Source organism: Cnephaeus nilssonii (genome assembly GCF_951640355.1).
Source record: "Cnephaeus nilssonii genome assembly, chromosome: 20".
Taxonomy (NCBI): domain Eukaryota; kingdom Metazoa; phylum Chordata; class Mammalia; order Chiroptera; family Vespertilionidae; genus Cnephaeus; species Cnephaeus nilssonii.
Window position 1 is genome coordinate 25,162,647 of NC_137091.1, and position 19,741 is coordinate 25,182,387.

A 19,741-nucleotide genomic window follows, 5' to 3' on the forward strand; every position below is an offset into this window, starting at 1 on the left:
GAGGCAAGGCCCTCTGGGCATCTGTTAGTCACCATCACTCACTGGGCTTATGAAGCGCCGAATGTGCCCTATTTTTCTGAGCTTCCCTATCAGATCAGGACACCAACTCCTCTCTCTGGGGCTATTCTGAAGGTCAACTGGATGGTAGTTGCCGAGCCTCCGGTGCAGGGGAGACGCCTAGACTGCATGCTCTCCCCCTGCCATGTGCTTTGGCAACTGCAGAGGAGAAGCTGGATTCACAGGACTTCTAGCAGGAGGCGGAACGCACCCTCCAACCCAGGGCGGGATCCACTGACTGGGAAACAGCATCCCGTGGATTCCTCGCTTCAAACACAAACACAAATGGATGAGCCAAAGTGGGTGCAAGGCACTTCGTTTATTTAATTGGATTTAATCTTCATTCTGTGTAGTGAGTGCTGGAAGGAAACAATTAAGCAAAAATGGTGAAACCGTTTATCAAACTGAAAGGAGAACCCAGCTCAGGGCTGGAGCCGGATTCCAGAAGAGTGGGGAAGGGGAAGAAGAGGAGCCAGGCGAGAAGAACCATCACGTTGGTTGCCCTGAGTCATTGGGAACTTGCAGCATCACTTCGTGGTCTCTCCGTCATCTGTGTGAACTCACTAGCCTCTGTGTAGATTCTTGTTCCTCCATGACTTAACACAAGCCCTCTCCTCTGCCTAGCATTCCTCTACTTTTCTAGGTGCCGAACTCCAACTCATCCTTCAAGACTTGGACTTCTCTTGTCTGCCGGTAGCCACTGTCCCAGTCTCCTGGCTCTGGAACCACAGAACCTCTGGCTATCACTGTGCAGTAAGTCAGCCCATGATGGCAGTGCAGCGTGATCGCCCTGGTCTCCTCCCTCACACCTGCCATTGACAGAAACAGATTCAAGGGTGGCACCGGTCAGTGACTAAAAGACACTGACTGAGGGCCTGTGCAGGCTCTAGACAGGTGTCCTCAAACTACGGCCCGCGGGCCACATGTGGGTGTTTTTGCCGTTTTGTTTTTTTTACTTCAAAATAAGATATGGGCAGTGTGCATAGGAATTTGTTCATAGTTGTTTTGTTTTTTTTTAAACTATAGTCCGGCCCTCCAACGGCCTGAGGGACAGTGAACTGGCCCCCTGTTTAAAAAGTTTGAGGACCCCTGGGCTAGGACTCGGGGAGGGGCTGACATCTCTATTGGGTTTCATGTTGCAAAGGATGTTTCTGGGAGGAGATGGAGTTGGGTGGGGGACGTCAGAGTCCCCAGGATTTGCACAGGCTGATGACAGAAGTGAGAGTGAGTTTAGTGTCAGAGGTGGGAGCTGAGAGGTATATTCAGGGAGCAGTTCCAAAGTGGGGAGGGGATGTACCGTGGGAAGTTAATGGGGAAAATGGGGCACAGCCAGTCAATGGAGGAACATTCAAGTTTGTTTTTTTCCTATAGGCAATAGTGAGCTGCCAATGTTGTCGGTCGTAGGAGCAACCTAAAAATGGGATTTTAGCGATATGAACCTGGCCAGAATATGCCGGGGCGAATGCATGAAGACAAATGTGTTGGGGCACCATTGCCTCGAACCACAGGTATGACGTATGACGGGAAAGGCATTCTCTTGCAGAACAAGCACCTGGTGTTACGAAGGCAAAGCAGCTGGCGTGGATTAGAGACGTCTGTGTGATAGGCACAATTCTGAGTTCTTTTCATCCAATAACTCATTTGATCCTTAAAACAAACAGTAGTAGTTTCATTCCCAGTTTTTTTGTGTATTTTTTTTTTTTTTTTTACAGATGGGGAAACTTGAGGTGCTGAGAAGTGACGTCTCTCAAGATCACTCAGTTACCACACGGCAGAGTCAGAATTTGAAAGCAGGCAGACTGGCCCCCAAGCCCATGCCTTCCCCACCCCACTGAGCCAGAAAGGCCTGCATTCCAACCCCAGTGCGGCAGCACACTGTGTCTGTAGTTTGGAGACTGACTTCTGAATCGCAGTTTCCTCATCTGTCTACTGAAGACAACGGAACCTGCCTCATGCCTGTGGCATCGAAGGGACATCAATGCTGAGCCTACAGCTAAACACCCGAAGGCTCTAATCAATACTAATTTCCCTTCTGTTTCAACTGGTCACATCATCTTTATTTTTTAAATATATTTTTACTGATTTCAGAGAGGAAGAGAGAGGGAGAGAGAGATAGAAATATCAACGTTGAGAATCATTGATTGACTGCCTCCTGCACGCCCCCCTACTGGGGAATCGAACCCGCAACCTGCGCCTGTGCCCTGACTGGGAAGCGAACTGTGACCTACTGGTTCATAGGTCAATGCTCAACCACTGAGCCATGCTGGCTGGGTGGCCACATCATCTTTTACTTGGAACATACCATGAAGAAAGCAGGAGTCTTCTCACCACCCAGGTGGAGAGGGAAGGAGAAAGCCGTCACGTTGGGACATAGCAGCCCTTTCCCATGGCACCCCTGCACCCCTCCCTCGAAGCCCACCCGCTTCCCAGATCGGGCTGGTTTCCATCCTTTACTCAGTTCATTTAAGGTCTCTACCCCATGGAAGAAACATGGGAGTCTGTGGCAGTGAACTCAGCAACATTTGCTCCCCAGCCCAAGAATAAACAGAAAGCAGGCTCTCCGCATCTTCAGAAGTGCATTTACTGTACTCAAAACAGATGAATTCTGTTTGCATTAATCGCATGACTATTTGGTCCAATTATTCTTCCCACTTCGGCAATCATGGTGTGCTTGTTCAAGAAGAAAGAAATAACAACAGCTTATCTTGTTGAGAGCAAAGAACAAACAGTAAAAAATCAGGGTCCGCTCCTAAATGCTACACTTGCTGTCATTGTGCTAAAGAGATGATTCATGTTCTCATAGCAACTCGGGGAAAAGAGAAGAAAAAAGAGAGGGTTCTCAAAAGGATTCAGTTGCAATGGTTAAAAACCTTTTCAAAATCAGTCTGAATGCAGATAAAACTCTCTATTTTTATCATGAAACTCAACCCTGACTGCCCCCACCCCAAACACATCTTCTCATATTGACCAATTTAATAGGCTTACATAATTATTTTGAATAATAATACATTTCATTAGGATAGGGTCATGGACAAAGCACTAAATGCTGTTTAATCCCTTCACTAAAGAACCATGAAGCACCACTGATGTTTTCAGGGCACAAACAGGATGGTACTGGAAAAAAAAAATACAGAAAAGAAACTGCAAGGCAACTTGGGGTAAAAGTGAGTAATAGTATAAATTCCGCCCTTCCCATCACGCCAGGCAGAGAAGCCTGTTCCGTGGGACAGTTGCTCCCGACCTGTGCCTTTTCCCCATATAACCTTTCCCACATAATATCTAGCAACCAATCAGAACCTCAGAAAAAAATAATCTTTTTTTTCATAGACTTGGTCTTGAACCAACACGCACTCCACTTCCGGACCTGTTACTGGAATCCTTGGTTCTGGCTTCCTGTATCACCTCTGGGTGAACCCCTGGATAAGACCGAGGTTACGGGTGTTGGTACCACCCCTGGGTCCTGTCCTCAGCTGGGCTGCTACTGCCATCTGATGAAATGTGAAGCTGGATCCAGTCTGGTTGCTAAAAGCGTACCGTGGGTACCAGGCAACAGCGTTTGGCTGTGGAGCGGTGAGCAGGAAGCTAAGTCAAAAGCTACCGTCTCAGTGACACAACCTTGTCTGATGGCATCATAGCTGGAGGACAAAGGTCTTAACGTGACCCTCTCAGGACAGGGAGGTCTTGCTCTCTGCCAACCAGTCAAACCTGGCTGGATTGCTTTACTCGTGAGCAATCACAGAGTGAGAAATGCAGGCTCTCAATGCATTTAAACCCAGAGAGAATAAGAAAGGACCTAGAGACAGTTGGTAAGCTGTGTGGACAAAACTAAAAAAATGACTAAGAATCTATAAAAATAATTCTCTCATTAACAAGTGAGAGCTCTTGCAATGACAGGGGCTTAACAGGTAGGGCTATGGGAAATAAAGTTGAGGCTGTAGAAAGCACTTGGAAAGATGTTTTATGCCTTGTTTTATCCCATAGAAGAGCAGAAACCAGAGATATGAATTAAGGCATGCAACATAGTGAATTTTTATTGAGATATAATTGACATATAACATTGTGTCAGTTTCGGGTATCCTATATAATAAAAGGGTAATATGCAAATAGACTGAACGGCAGAACAATCGAACAACCCATCAAAGCATAGTATGCTAATGATATGCCAGGCTGCTCAACTGCTTGCTATGATGTGCACTGAACACCAGGGAGCAGGCAGTCAACTGGTTGACCAGTTGCTATGATGTGCACTGACCACCAGGGGGCAGATGCTCCGACTGGTAGGTTAGCTTGCTGCTGGGGTCTGGCCAATGGGGACTGAGTGAGATGGGCCGGACACGCCCTGAATGTGCACTGGTGGGGGCCCTCAGCCTGGTCTGTGCCCTCTTGCAATCCGCAATCCAGGACCCCTGGGGGATGTCGGAAATCTGGTTTCAGCCCAATCCCGCAGGCCCCTCCCCTTGGGAGGGCACCAGACACAGGGCTCATGGCTGGTGAGCGCTGCTGCTGCAGTGCGAGCCTCTCCCAATCAAATGCGACAGGCACAGTGGGGCCGGAAGGAGCAGGAGCGGCAGGTATGAGCTGCAGGCAGCGTTGGACTGCGGGTTTCAGTCAGATCCCTGCAGGCCACCCAGAGGGACCCCACCCGTGCACAAATTTGTGCACCATGCCTCTAGTATAATATAATGATTTGATATTTGTATAGATGTACTGTGAAATGGCCTCCACAGTTAGTGTAGTTAACATCTGTCACCAAAGGCAGATCTATCTTTTCTGGAACTGTAGTACTTTACAGATGCAAGAAGTTTCTGTTCAGCAAAAGATTCAGTTCAACAAAATAAGCATTTTGATGTACCCCAAACTAAACTTTGTGCTATAAGCATAAGATAGTTTTTCCAATCTTTGATATACAATTTAGAAGTGAAGACAGAAGGATAAATATGAAATTATAAAACAATAACAAAACAGAAATAGACACTGATACAAAGTATATTCATGACATATAATATTGATATTGCATTATTAGGCAAGAAGTGACACTCCAAGAAGACATTTCAGAGAAAATAATGTATAAGAGAGGTTTTGAAGGATGAATAGGAGTGTGCCAGATGTACAAGGCGAGTGGAAGAATATTCCAGGTAGAGGAAACTACATCTTCAAAGGAAAAAGTAACTGTGAACACATATGCATGAGATGGCAGTCTGGGATATTTCTAAAACGCTCGGGATTACTGGATTGCACATAGAAAAGAGAGATGTGAGAAATAAAGTTGAGGCCATAGAAAGTGCTTTGGGAAGATGTGTTATGCCTTGTTTTATCCCATAGAAGAGCAGAAACTAGAGGTATGAATTAAGAGGCATGCAACATAGTGAATTTTGCAACTTAAAAATATAGCAATGATACAACAGTTAGAAAATTAATCAATAAGTTTTTTTATTGAATTACTGTTATATCTCCATGATTTTTGCTAAACTTTGGGAAATACGAATAAGGCCTAAGAAATGAAATTCATTTTTCAAGGGTATACACTTCATAATATCATCATCAAGAATAACATTTATTAAGGGGTTGCTAAGGGCCAGAGACTGCTCTATACACTGTCCAGGAATTATCTCACCTAAACAATAGGGTTGGAGGAGAATATTATTATTACCATCCCCACTTTACAGGTAAGGAAACCGAGGCATGGTGAGGTTAAGTTTCCCAATGTAAAAAAGCTAGTAAGGAACATGAATACATATTATAAAAAAAAACCTAATCATGTATACACAGGGTCATATCTCTGACAGATACTGTTAGTTGCTGACTAAAGAGCCATTTCTCTTTTTCTGTGCTAACAGAACCTCTGATTTTTTAAGCACCAATGTATCCAATTGCTAGAGATGAATAATGATCTATCCAAGCCAAGAATATAATTATATCACCCTTTATCAGAAGCTAGCTTACTCTGGAAACTTGGGTAATCATGTGCTTAAATTCTTGCCAATGGAATAGTTTTGAGGGAATTGTATCTTCCTGATAAAAGCAAACTTTTTTCTTACCCCATTTTTTGCCTTTGAATTCAGAGTGGGGGTGTGATGCCCAGAAATATGGTAGCCATCTTGTGACCATGAGGCAAATACTCGAGAAGGAAAAACCAACAGCATGTGGCTGGCAAAGCAGAGACTTGAAAAAAGCCTAGGTCTTTGCTGACATCATGGAGTCACCTATGTCTACCCCAATCTTCTCACATGCATTGGAATACATCCTACTGACATAGTAGTTTACCTTTGTTTTCCATAGTGCCCCTTTTCCTTATAAACTATAAACTTTCTTCTCAGTCATTAAGGGCGATTCAGCTGAACCCTAGTTTGTAGCCTATTAGCCTGTTTCCAGGTACTGGTTGGCCATTTCCAGCCCTATGCTAGGATTATCTGTATGGTTCTCCTTGCCTATCTCAGCAAATTTAATGTCATCCGTACCGCAAAGCCTGTCTCAAATTCCACCTGCTCCCTAAGCTTTCTTTGGCTCCTCCATCCAAATAGAAAGCCACGCTTCCCTGTCACCTGTAAAAATGTTTTTCTTTTTAAATTTTAGAATAATTTTAGATTTATAGGAAAAAATGTGAAAATAGTACGGAGTTCTCATAAACCCCATACTCAGTTCACTTTATAGTTAGTATTGTATATTAGTACTAGTAGCCCTGCGCACGAATCTGTGCGCCAGTAGCTTGCTGCCACCCTCCAGTAGCTCTCTGCCCGCTGCCCTGCCCTCCTATAGCTTCCCCCGCCCTCCCCTCATAGCTTGCTGCCCTGCCCCCTCCTGTAGCTCTCCGCCGCCCACTTGTAGCTCACTGCCCCACCCTCCTGCTGATCCGTGATCCAGTCATTACGTGGTCAGTCGTTACGCTTCATGGTGTAACGACCATTTGCATATTACATCTTTATTATATAGGATATGTTTATTTGTTAGAATGAATAAAACAATGCTAGTACATTATTTAATAATTAAATAAAGAACAATTTGTATTCAAATTTCCATAGTGTTTACCTAATGCCCCTTCTGTTCCAGGATTCTATCAGGGCACCACAGTACATTTAACACCTGTCTCTGTAGGCTCCTCTTGGCTGGGACAGGTTCTTAGGCTTTTCTTATTCTTAATGACCTTGCCAGTTTTGAAGAGTGCTAGTCAGATATTTTGTGGAATATTTTTCAGTTGGGATTTGTCTGATTTTTTTTTCCTGATTACACCAAGGTTATGAGTCTTGGGGAGAAACACCACAGGGAAAAGTGACATTTTCAACATTTGATATCAGAGATATATGCTATCCACATGGCATTCCCGTTGATAATGACCTTGACCACCTGCCTGAAACCCTGTTTGCCAGGTTTCTCCACTCTACAGGTTCTCTTTTACCCTTCTTTCCATACTGAACTCTTTGGAAGTCACTATGTGCAGCCCACACTAAAGGTCTCCAACTCCTCTTCTTTTATTTTAAAATTTTTATTGATTTTTAGAGAGCGAGGAAGGGAGAGGGAGAGAGAGAAACCTATGTGAGAGAGAAACATCGATTGGACGCCCCCTACTGAGTATCATACCTGCACCCCAGACAAGTGCCCTGACCAAGAACAGAACCAACTGGCAACCCTTTGGTACACGGGACAACACCCAACCAGCTGAGCCACTTTGGCCAGGGTCCAATTCCTCTTTGTATCCCTTTTATGGCATTTCCAAGGCTCTGCATCTGCATTAGTGCAAGCATTAAATAAGTGGCAGTTACATATTATTAAATAAGATGTTTTCTTTAAAGTGCCTAGCTTGGTGCCTGACTCATGGAAGAGAGAAAGGGTAGGAAAAAAGGGAAGAAGGGAGGGAGGGAGGGAGGGAGGGAGGGAGGGAGGGAGAGAGAGAGAGAGAGAGAGAGAGAGAGAGAGAGAGAGAGAGGAAGAGAGAAAGAGGAGGAGAAAGGGAGGGAGGACATGGGGGAAAAAGAGACAGAGATAGAGAAAGAGAGATAGATGCAGGAACAAGAAAGATGGGTAAATAATTTTTAAAAGAGAAAGAACATCCTATCTAATAAAAGAGTAATATGCAAATTGACCATCACTCCAAGACACAAGATGGCCACCCCCATGTGGTCAAAGATGGCTGCCCTCATGTGGACACAAGATGGCCACCACAAGATGGCTGGCAGGGGAGGGCAGTTGTGGGCAGTTGATGGTGATCAGGCCAGCAAGGGAGAGCAGTTGGGGGGGGACCCAGGTCTGCAGGGGAGGTCAGTTGGGGGGACCAGGCCTGCAGATGAGGGCAGTTGGGGGGGGCAGGCCTGCATGGGAGGACAGGGGCAACCAGACTGGCAGTTAGGGGTGACCAGGCTGGCAGGGGAGGGCAGTTAGGGGCAATCGGACCAGCTAGGAAGCAGTTAGGCATCGATCAGGCTGACAGTGGAGTGATTAGGGGTGATCAGCCTGGCAGGCAGAAACTGTTAAGGGCAATCAGGCAGAGGCAGGCGAGCGGTTGGGAGCCAGCAGTCCTGGATTGTGAGAGAGATGTCCGACTGCCCATTTAGGCCAGATCCCGGTGTGGTCAGACATCCCTCAAGGGATCCCAGATTGGAGATGGTGCAGGCTGGGCTGAGGGACAACTCCTCCCCCCCCCCCCCCCGCCTCCATGCATGAATTTCATGCACCAGCCTCTAGTGAGGGTTAATAAGAGAAAAAGAAAGAGATCTGTAAAAAGAAGCAAGCAGGCCAGGGACCTGAGCAGAGAGAGGAAGCCATGGTGGGGAAGCAGGAACCCAAGCATCTCCATTTTTCCTGCCTCTGCTTCTCCCTCTGCCTCCATCCAGGTCCCTTCCACCAGGCGTCTCATGGAGCCTCAAGGGCCCAAGACCACAGTCTCAGGGAGAGGTTTCCTTGCCTTCTGGAGGCTTGGCACGGAGCCTTCTCGAACTTGCCATGGATGCAGGCAGATCACCCCCTCAACAGATAACTCTCAGGCAGCAAGCTGGGGCCTGCCAAGAAGCTCCCAGCTTCCTTGCTGCATGGCTTTGGTGTCAAACGAGTCATTCCTGGGACTTTGCGTAGCGTATTCTGTTTTATGTCCCCGGCACACATGCATGGGCTCTAAATCCAGGAACTGTCTTATTGACAGCTGGGCTCTGAGCAGGACTCCCCCAGGGCCAAGCACACTGACATCTGGCAAAGAAGGGCGGAAGATTGGAGAAGCCATGGGGATTGCTTATTCCACCATAAAAACACGTGCAGAGCTGGTAGAGAATAGTGGGTAAGGCTGGAGGCTGGAGGAGTGTCTGCATTTACATCCTTACTCTGGCATTTGCTCACTGGGCACAGTCTTGCTCAAGTTATGTAACTGCCCATGCCTCAGTTTCCCCATCTGACAAATGGGGATACTTATAGTACTAACTTAATTGGGATTCTTTGGAGTTGTAAATGACACGGTCATTCATTTAACAAATATTTATTGAGTATCTACTGTGCCCTCAGGATATTCCTCTTGGAGCTTCATCAGGGGAAGATTATAATAAAAGTAATCATGAAAACTACCACACATAAATTGTTGAGCTCAGTGGTTTGTAAGCAATAACCTGAGAAATGTTTGCTGGGATTAATTGGGGAACTACAGTGTAACAGGCCCTGTCATAGAACTTTAATCTTACTCACCACCACTTTGCCGCAATATTGTACTCTTTTATTGATGAGGAGGCAACCTCAGAAGGTCAAAGAGGGCTTGTCTCACATATTATAATGAGCAAATAGGAGGGCAAACTTGGACCCAAATCCATCAAACTAACACCCAATAATTGTTGCTGTGTCTACACAACTGGACATCATGGACAGTCCTGGCTGAGGTGGAGCAAGGGGCCACCTAATGTGCAGATTTGTTTCCCTTGCCCAAGCTTCTGCCAGAATCATTGGCTGGAATTGTGGGTCCCCCTTCCCCCTCACAACTCCCAGTGCCTCCTTCGCAGAGCTGACAAACATCTCCCTTTTGTGATCTGGAAATATCACGGGCCAGGATCTACCAGAGGGAGAGTGAAGGAGGAAGAAAAATCCAGACCCTAAACTGCCTGGATTTCCAGGCGAGGCATTCAATGTGCCCTTTGCAGGCAACTACAGAGACAGTCTGGTGCAGAGTGAGCCAGACTGTGGTCAGTGTACGTGAGTGAGTGAAGCATGTTCCAGCCCCACCATGGGGTGAACCTGAGCCATGCCTGGACCAAGCCACCAAAGGGCGGCTGGTTGGAGTCCTTAGGCGGGGGTGATGCTAGTGGAGGAGACCATGGAGCCAGGTCAGTGGCTGAAATCACAAATCAGTTCATGTCAGATCTTGGCATAAACAACTCGATCTAAAATTGTTAACACTAAATTAGCATTTATTAAAAGCCACTAATTGTTATTCTGACTTGCAGTGTGTATGAGTGTGTGTGTGTGTGTGTGTGTGTGTGTGTGTGTGTGTGTGTCCCTTCTCTAAGCCCTGTTTATAAGCATCCTCCTAATTTATTTTTGATCGGATTGAACAGGGCCAAGCCACTTTAGCTAATATTGACATTGGCTGGGTATCAGATGTCCAGGATTTAGAGAAACTGGAAGGGCTTGCTCTTGTTCTGCTTTTTTTTTTTTTTTTAACTTAACTATTTTAAATCACCCCACAATTAAAACCTGACTTTTAAGCCCCACCCCGTTTCTCCTTTCCATCAACTCTAATTGTCCCATTTGAAGTTGCTTATTTTCTTAAGTGACTTCACCGACAACAAATCTGCTCCAGACTAGCCTGGAAGTTCTTCTCAACAGAAACCAAACTTTCTTTCTCCTGCTCTTATTTCCTTGATCCTAGTAGATCTGAGATGGTTTTTAAAAAACGGATAAAGCACACACACAAAAAAATAAAAAAAATAAAGGAACTGGATAAAATGAGAAAATGAGGGGAGAAAAATACTAAGGCTGAGGTAACATTAACATACAAACGGTGCACTTCATGATCCTGGGCAATTCTCAGAAGTGAGGTACAAATATGAGAGCATTCTTCAGCTCTCAGAGCAAGCCCCCGTTTCCAATTACAGTCTGTACTGCTCCTAAGATACACAAACTAGGGAGAGCACAGCACCTACTGGTCCTGAGAATGGAGAGAAAGTTCTATCACGGGTCCACAAAGAAAGGAACGGCGACTCTCAAAAACAATCTTCAGCCTCATCATGTTGCTCAACCCAAAGTGTGATGCTCTCCAACCAGCCTCCGACTTAGGCCTCAGCGTAGACACTAGGACAAGGCTGTAAGAGTGGGCATTCTGGAGGGTTTGTGCAGGTCCCAGCCCTAGCCTTCCTATCCCTTCATCCTGCTTGTGCTCCACAGCATCACTCACCGGCCCTTTGGACACTAACTTCTCCTTGTACATTTTCTTCCCTGTTTATGGCTGGGCTGGGAGGTCCAGGAGGCAAGGGGTATGGCCCTCTTACTCATGTGCTGTCTTATGGTTTCTCGTGGCCCCCAACACCTAACACAGCAATTACTCAATAAGTAGCACAATGAATGAGTGAATGAAGAAACAAACAAGAGAGAGAACCAATGCATAGGAAACTTTTTTGGAGAAGGATCAACATATCTATGCTAATGACTAACTCTCATTCAGCAAATATTTGGATAGTGAGGATCATGCATCAAGCATAGAGCTGAGCACTGAACCTGCTTCTGATTGGTCCCTCTCATCCTACTCCCATGTAGCCGGGTCCATCTCAGCTTCTTTTCCACCCACTCGCTGCTCAGTCTCCATTCAGCATCTCTTTTTACCTACATTTTCCCATGAACAAGAAACATGGGTGGATTTTCACCATCATGGCCCCATCCTAGTTTACCAGGAGGTATTTGCCATTTTGAAAGAAATCTTTGTTTTTCTTTATACATTTGATATGAAAATATTAGATTTAATCCTTCACAAAGCAGATAGCTGGCCAACAACTGTTGGAAATAACTTCAGCTGGCAGCACAGCCTCCTTCAAAGCCTGTGAGGGTCCAGGCGGGGCCGCAGCGAGCATCACTTGGGAGAAGGAGCGCAGCCCGGGTTCCTGTCCTCACTTCCAAGCTGCCAGCATTTTTAATGAGAAACGAGGCCAGTGTCAGCCCAGGAAGAGGAGAAGGGGACATTCTGAAACTGAGAAGAGAGCTATATAAACCAGCAGCCTGACCACATTATCCAGACTGCTGTTTTATAGTCATATTATGCACTCAATTAAAAAAATGTTGAATGTAAAAAATTTATACAGATAAGGCACTGGCAAGAGCTGGGACTCGAGAGAAGCTTTTCTTTCCCCTTCCCATTAGATACTTTCCTTGATTCCGAGACTGAAAACGCTACAGTCAGCACCAACTTAATTCCACGTTGCAATTAGGGTTATGCATTAAACCAGGCCTCTGAACACAACTACCCTGAAGGAACTCAGAGACTAAATGGAAACCAGACGTGTGGCCGGCGCAGTTGGCACCAGCCAGGATCCCAATCTATAGTAACGGTATAGATTTAAAATGAAAATTAAAAGCAGTCATCACAGTTAAATTGATGTCATATTCGCCAGCTGTTTATTCAAAAGGCAAAGAAAGGGAGTGATGTGGGAATTCTGGAGGCTGCTGCGACTACTGTGCCTGTATTTAAAGAAATGTGAGCTATTTGTTTAACTGAGAAAAGACTTGACAACATACCTTCCATTTCTCGCTGAAGTGGATGCTTTTCAAAGTCTAGATTGGGGCGTCTCAATCTGGGAGTCACATCAGAATCACCCATTTTACCGTCGACATGAACATGCTCATAGCCCGCCCTGCAGATTCTGAGGAACCAAGAATCTAGGTTTTTACAACTCTCTGCTGATTTTTCTAAAACGGTCTCAGGTTGAAGATAGCTGAGGCCCCAAATTTTTGGTTTCCTGGTAGCTGGCCCAACTCATGAGCTCAGGGTTCCTCCACCTGGAGTCCCTGTCCTTCCAACAGCCCCTCAGCATCTTCCTTGGCCAGGCCGTGGAAGTCAGCTGCTACCAACTCTCCCATTTTCAGTCTTAGACTCCAGGAAAGCATCTAATGGACATGAAAAGGAAAGCCTCACCAGAATGCCAACCCTGGGCCAAAAAGCCTTTTCTTTATACGTTTTGAAAAAAGACTTTTCATTGATTCTTAGAGAGAGAGGAAGGGAGAGGGGGAGAGAGAGAGAGATAAACATTGATGTGAGAGTAAAACATGGATCTGCTGCCTCCTGCACTCCTTGTACTGGGGATTGAGCTGTAACCGGACATGTGCCCCAACCTGCAATGGAACTGGCAACCTTTCCGTGCACAGGATGACACCCAACCAACTAAGCTACACTGGCCAGGGCTCTTCATACATTTTTCCATAGTCAGCATTTTGTTTAAGTGTTTCTGTATTCCATTCCCATTGTATTTCTTCCGAGGCATATATATGCCCTGTCTAAAATGACTGTGTGGTTCTTCTCAGTCACACCTATATCAGCAATTTAACCCACTGGAATATAAATGCCTAAAAAGGTCAGGCCCTCCCTGACAGTCAGATACATCCACAGCAAAGCCAGGGCTTCCCATGAATTCCAGAATGAATGGGGGGGGGGGGCGGTCACTCTGCTTGTGAAGACAGGGAGAAACCCTCTGGGCAGCTGGTTCTGCTGGGGGTACTCTGACAACACCCAAATAGAAGAAAACATCTAAACGACGTGATCCCACTGTTCACAAACATAGTCACCCCGGGGGAAACATGAAAATGTGCCAAGCTCAGAGCCCCACTCCCAGGAACTGTTTAATTCCATTGATCTAGGGAGGGTCTTGGCATCAGTACTGCTTGAAAGCCCTCAGGGAGATTTGCCTTGATAGCAAGGGTGGGAATCGGTCCTCTACCTTGGTGTAAAGTGCTATGGGGGAGGCAGTTTGGGGGGAAGGCAGAAGACAAGCATCTTGGAGCTCACTACTCAACCCTCAAACCAACAGAAGAGGCGCTTCCTGGGAGCTCAGGAGAAATGCAAGAGCTCAGCCCCTCCCCAGACCTCTGAATGAAATCTACACTGTGACAAGGTGCTGGGTGACTGGTAAGTGTGTTCAAGTTCCAGGAGCACTGATCTTAAAGGTAAACAGCCAAAATGCTCTCCTTTCCATCACCCCTTGAGACCCAGATATAGGATATCTTGAGTTTGGTGTGCCGCAGTTAGAAAAATAATAAAACACATGTTTACACACCTATTTCTTCTATCTGGCTATAGCAAACTTCATCTTCGGAGTTATCAGCCTCCCAGCTGCATCTGGATCCCCTTTTTTTACCCAGAAGCCCCCTGCTCTCTCCCATCGCTTACTCCTCTGAGCTTTCTTTCACACTAAAGTGTACATGACTGACAAAAAGCACAGGGAGTTTCCACTTTGGGCAACGAGGATTTGAGCCCGGGCGCTGCCACTCACTGCCTAGAAAACCCTGAGCAAGTCACTGAAGCCCTACCTGATCCTCAGGTTCCTCATCCATCAAGAAGGAACAATAGTCCCTGCACAGCCCATCCTGCAGGGCTCCTGTGAGGATCAAATCAGATAATTTACATGAAGGAAGGGAGGTGTAATTATCATCCCTGTGCTTGAGTGACTCACAGCGTTCTAAGTCCATAAAAGCCTTGTTTGCGGAGGATGGAGAGGTGCATGTGTAGGTGCAATTTGAGGATTGCACCAGGAAAAGGTCCTTTAAAAAACTGGTACAATGAGAAAGCTTTTCTCTTCAAAGAAACGTGCAGGACTCCTCTACCCTTCACAAAGACCCATATGATCCAAATATGTGTTTTTTGCCTTAGCTATCAGGGAGCTTAGAGTTAAACAAGGAGTTCATTGCAATCACTAGGTCTTCTCCCTTTTTCTGTAGCAAACCATCTAAAGTGTGGTTTCCATCAAAGGCTAGGTATAAACCAATGATAATAATAATAAAATCAGGAACCATGAGTTGCAACTCAAAACACAGTCACATCGTATTTTTGTCAGCATTTATCTGTTCAGACCAGTGCTGTCCAATAAAACTGTGATGGGAGACTTTTGTATAATTTTAAATGTTCTAATTACAGTAAAAAAGAAACAAGTGGAATTTAGCCAAAATATTATCACTTCAAAATGTAATCAATACAAAACATTATCGATGTATTTTACATTCATTTTCAAACTTAGTCTTCAGAAACTGGTGTGTATTGTGTATTTTTGGTCCTCCTCAATTGGGACTGAGCACATTCTAAGTGTTCTATAGCCATGTGTGGCCAGGGACTACCCTGATGGACAGCAAGGGCTTAGACAGTGATCTTCGGGAGAGAGAGTTGTAAGAATATCTACGGTTTATCACAGGTGTGTTTTGTGCTGTAGAAACATTATTAATTGTCTTAAGAGCACTTTGAGTTAGGGGCTACCATTTCTCATTTGCAGATGATTAAACAGTTGCTCAGTGAAGTAAGACCATTTGTCCAACATTGAGAAGCAGAGCTGCAATCCAAACTCAGTTCCAAAACCAGGAGCCCTAATCCCCATTTACACCGTTTTCAGATCTACTGGTTTGAGAGCGTAACCCAGATCAGAAGACCTCGGTGTGCAGCGCCCGTGGGGTCTGGCTCTCTGGCCTGAACTCAGATGCATCTCCGGCCATCATTCCGGGGACTGTCTGGGAAGATGGGAGTGAGGCCTGCACCCACCAAGACAGGACGCATCTCTCCATCCAACCTCCGATTTCAACCTGCACCGCTCAGATGAGAAGTTTGGAAGAAGCAATTATGATTTTATTGCACCCACTGTGCTGACGATTAATGCTGAGTGCGGGTGGAAAACGCACCCTCTCATTTGCTAACACGCACTATAATTATGCATGCCTCTCCAGGTACTATAATTTAGGACTTAAAAAAGGCCCATTTCGAACAAGTAGTGCAGCACTTGTAAAACATTACAGATGTGTTATCATATAAATGAGAGAGCTGTGACATGATAGCGCGATAATAAATCCCCAACTTAGATTTGGAGACAAGATATGTCAAAAGCAAATCCACACTGCCACTTAATCTTCTCCATAAACTGTTTATTTTTTCCGAGTCCTACAATAACACATGTCAGACGGCTTTGATAGTTTCCAGATTAATGTGTTTTTTCCCTTCAGGTCATCAGAAGACTACTCATTTCATTAAATTAAGTCTGCTGGTTGCAAGGCAGAAACGTGCTGCAAGACATAACTGTTCACACCAAATTGGGAGCCGGCTGGATGGGATAAATAAATAAAGCTGATGTCCCCCCATTTCCGGGGAAGGTTGGAAATGCCATCTTAAATCGCATCTTGATGTCCTGAGCTCCCATCAGGAGCGATGAGCCCCACAGTTATGTATGTGCGGGCTGTGAGATGTTCTCACCCAAGACCATTTGTTTGATGTCTGATGGATTCCACCTCCTTCCCATGATGCCTTTGGGGTGGAGCTGGGCCCCAGCGGCCCACACCCTAATTGAAAAGAACAGCACCTGCCAAGGCAAAAGCCTCTGCGTGGAAGCTTCCCTTTGGTCTCCTCCCTAAGGTGAAAGCCACCTGCAGCAGAGCGGGTTCTTTCACACCTGTGTCAGCCCCAGGAGCTTCGGGCAACACATCCACCTGACTCCATGCCCCACCCAAAGCCTACTTTTCTAATTGAAAACCCTCAAAACTATCCTATCCCTCCCAATAATTTAAAAAGTAGCTACATGAGGCTGTGTCAGTCCAGGGAATCTAGTTGACAGTGTGGGAAAGTGTCACTATAAGCCTCCTGTTCCCCAACTCTGTATAGCAGAGGTCACAGGATTTTCCCGGAAAAGGCCAGATTAACATGTTAGACTTTGCAGGTCATCCACGCCTCCATCTCAGCCAGTCAACGCTGCCATTGCCAAGCGAAAGCAGTCCGAGCACCATGGAAACAAACAAGCATGCTGCATTCCACAAACCTATGTATGGACATTGCAATGTGAGTTTTATATCATTTTTATTCTAGGTGTCTGAATATTTTCATGTCAGTCCATTTTCTTCTTCTGATTTTTCTTCTGTCATTTAAAAATGTAAAACCCGCTTTTAGCATGTGAGTTGTACAAGATCAGAGGGTGGGCCAGATGCAGCCCACAGGCAATAATTTGCTGACTCGTGCTATAGAGGGCATTGGGTTGAATGGCTTAGGATGCCTCTTCCAGTGCCAAAATCCAAGGATGTTCTGCTGAATGCAGAACTGCTGTGTGAGGCGTGGAGTAGGCATCCAATGTCACTTCTCTCCTGGCACCCTCTTCCTGAGACACTAACCAGCTTACAGGCCAGTGTGCATTCCCACGGGAGCAGGGGCACCTGGCTTGTATCCTGGAGGGGCCAGAGAGAAGCTCAAGGCTCCTGAGTGCATTTTCACTCTGCAGGCCAAGGAGAAAGTTCCTGGGGCCAGAAAGAAGTCTCTCAAAAATAGCAGCAAGGCATTAACCAGAACACGGCTGGCAATATGTGGCAACGCGAAGCAATTACTGGACTAGCACTTTCACCCACTGGGTGACAACAAAGCCTTGGAATCTTTCTCAACCCAGCGATGTACACAGACGCTAGCAACAGCATGATGCAAGTGCATGACGTGAAGTCAGACTGTCATCATATACATTTTTTTTTCTCTTCTAGATGGAGGAACATAGGACACTGACTGAAGGCACCTGGTTAGCTATGATGCAGGTGGTCGTTCTGTGAAGCAGCTGTGGTTAAGGGGGTTAGGGGTGGTCGATGAAAAGCAAGAATGTGAGAGGAGGTATTTTCCCCCGCTTTTATTCTGCAGAACGTCCTCCCAGTAAAGAAATTACTGTGGCCACTACACAAGCTGAAGAAAGTCAGACCCAAACAAGGAAGAAATCAGTCTTTCAAAATATTTCATCAACTCTCAAGATTTGCTACCGAGCCAGCTGTGTTGGTCCCGGTCCCTTTCCCTCTCCCCAGGAAGCAAGGACATAATCCTAGCCCTACTATCCACTGGCCACCTAGAAGCTGTGAACCTGGCCGCTGATCATAAAAACAGCCTTCTCCCAGAGCAGGGATTGTAAAGGTCTGGTAGCAAAGCCGCTGGGTAGAAATCTGGACCCTTGTTTAAATGAACTGTGTATTGGTCATGGTAGACTAACTGCGTAACAAACAGTAATTATCTTGGTGGCTTAACCAGGTAAGTATTTATTTTTATTTTGCAGAGATTCCAGTGCAGGTGATTGTGTTCAGCTGGCCCTCCTGAGTGGCTGTCCTCCGAATGGCGACTCAGGGATGTAAACTCCTCCCATCTAGAAATTTATATATAATCTTGGACGGCAGTGCTTCTCGAATTTTCCTGAGCAAAGTAATCACTTGGAGGGTGACCCACCACCAGAGAGTCAGATTCAGCATGTGTGAGGTGGGGTCAAGAATTTGCATTTTGAACGCGTTGCCAGGTGATGCTGAGGATGCTGGTCCATGGACCACGCTTGGAGCAGCACCTTTCGACATGGACATGTGCATCCAGTTGGAAGGCTGGGAAGAAGCTCTGAGGGGTTGCATACAAGGTGTCCATCACATCCTCATCTTCAGCCTCCATCCTTAATGTAAAGAGTCCCTCAATTTTATCTTTGAAATAGGTCCTGAGTCTCTTCCTTTATTCTTCCACTGCTTTATGCTCAGTCCTCCCTCTGCAAGGTGGCCAAAGGCATCTTGTTGAAATGCAAACTTCATCATGGACCTTTAGGGCCTTTCTCCAGCCCAGCCAGATTATGTCTTCATTGCCAATAGGATGAGAGGCAGATTCCTTAGTGTGGTCCAGAACCCGCCAGCCAGCCTCATCCACATCCCTCTCTTTAACCCAGTATTTCGTCCACAACTCATCCCTGAAGCTGCAGACCTCTGGGAGCTCTTGCTACTTTCATCCTGATTGGTTTCACCTCCCTGGTTAACATACCTGCCTGCTAGAGCCTTAATCATCTTCTCATCCAAACCCAAAGAAATATAGATGCTCAGAGGAAGATTAATTAAAGCAGGATACCCATACATCCTGATGGAAAATGAATACATGTTTTCACCCATAAGATGGGGGGAGAAAAAATTTTGATAATATCAGGGATGTGAACTGACATTTCTATACCCAACGGGTGGAGGGATACCTGTGTACAGAGCTACTTGGGGTGTGGGGGGAGGGAGACCATTTTTGCATTCGTAATGTCTCAACCAGGGTCTCTTTCTATCTCTCCCATTGAACACACAGATTTACTTACAAGAAGGCAGGAGCAGGATGTTTAGAGTAATACTGTTTATAAAATGAAAAATCAAAAATTATGTAAATGCCCATTGACAGGAGAATAGCTCCACAAATTACGAACCTACTATCAATGAACTATTCTGTGGGGGGTTAGAAGAGCAGGTGGTTCTCATTGGTTGTCACATGTTGTGAGGGTCTCCTTGTGGTGCTCATAGGCAACGTGTTAAGTCCTCCCTACCTGAGGGCTGTTCTCCCGTGGAATCCTCATCACGTCAATCCACTCTATAGAAGGCTGAGGCCCCATGCACTTATTTGGACCGAGGTGCTTTAGGACTGAGCCCAGACTTCATCCCAGTTCTGTTTACTAGTAAGCCTAGAGTTCTGCTTCCACTGGAAAAATAGCTCTGAGGACCAGCTGTATTGGAACCACAAATGTACTGGCAA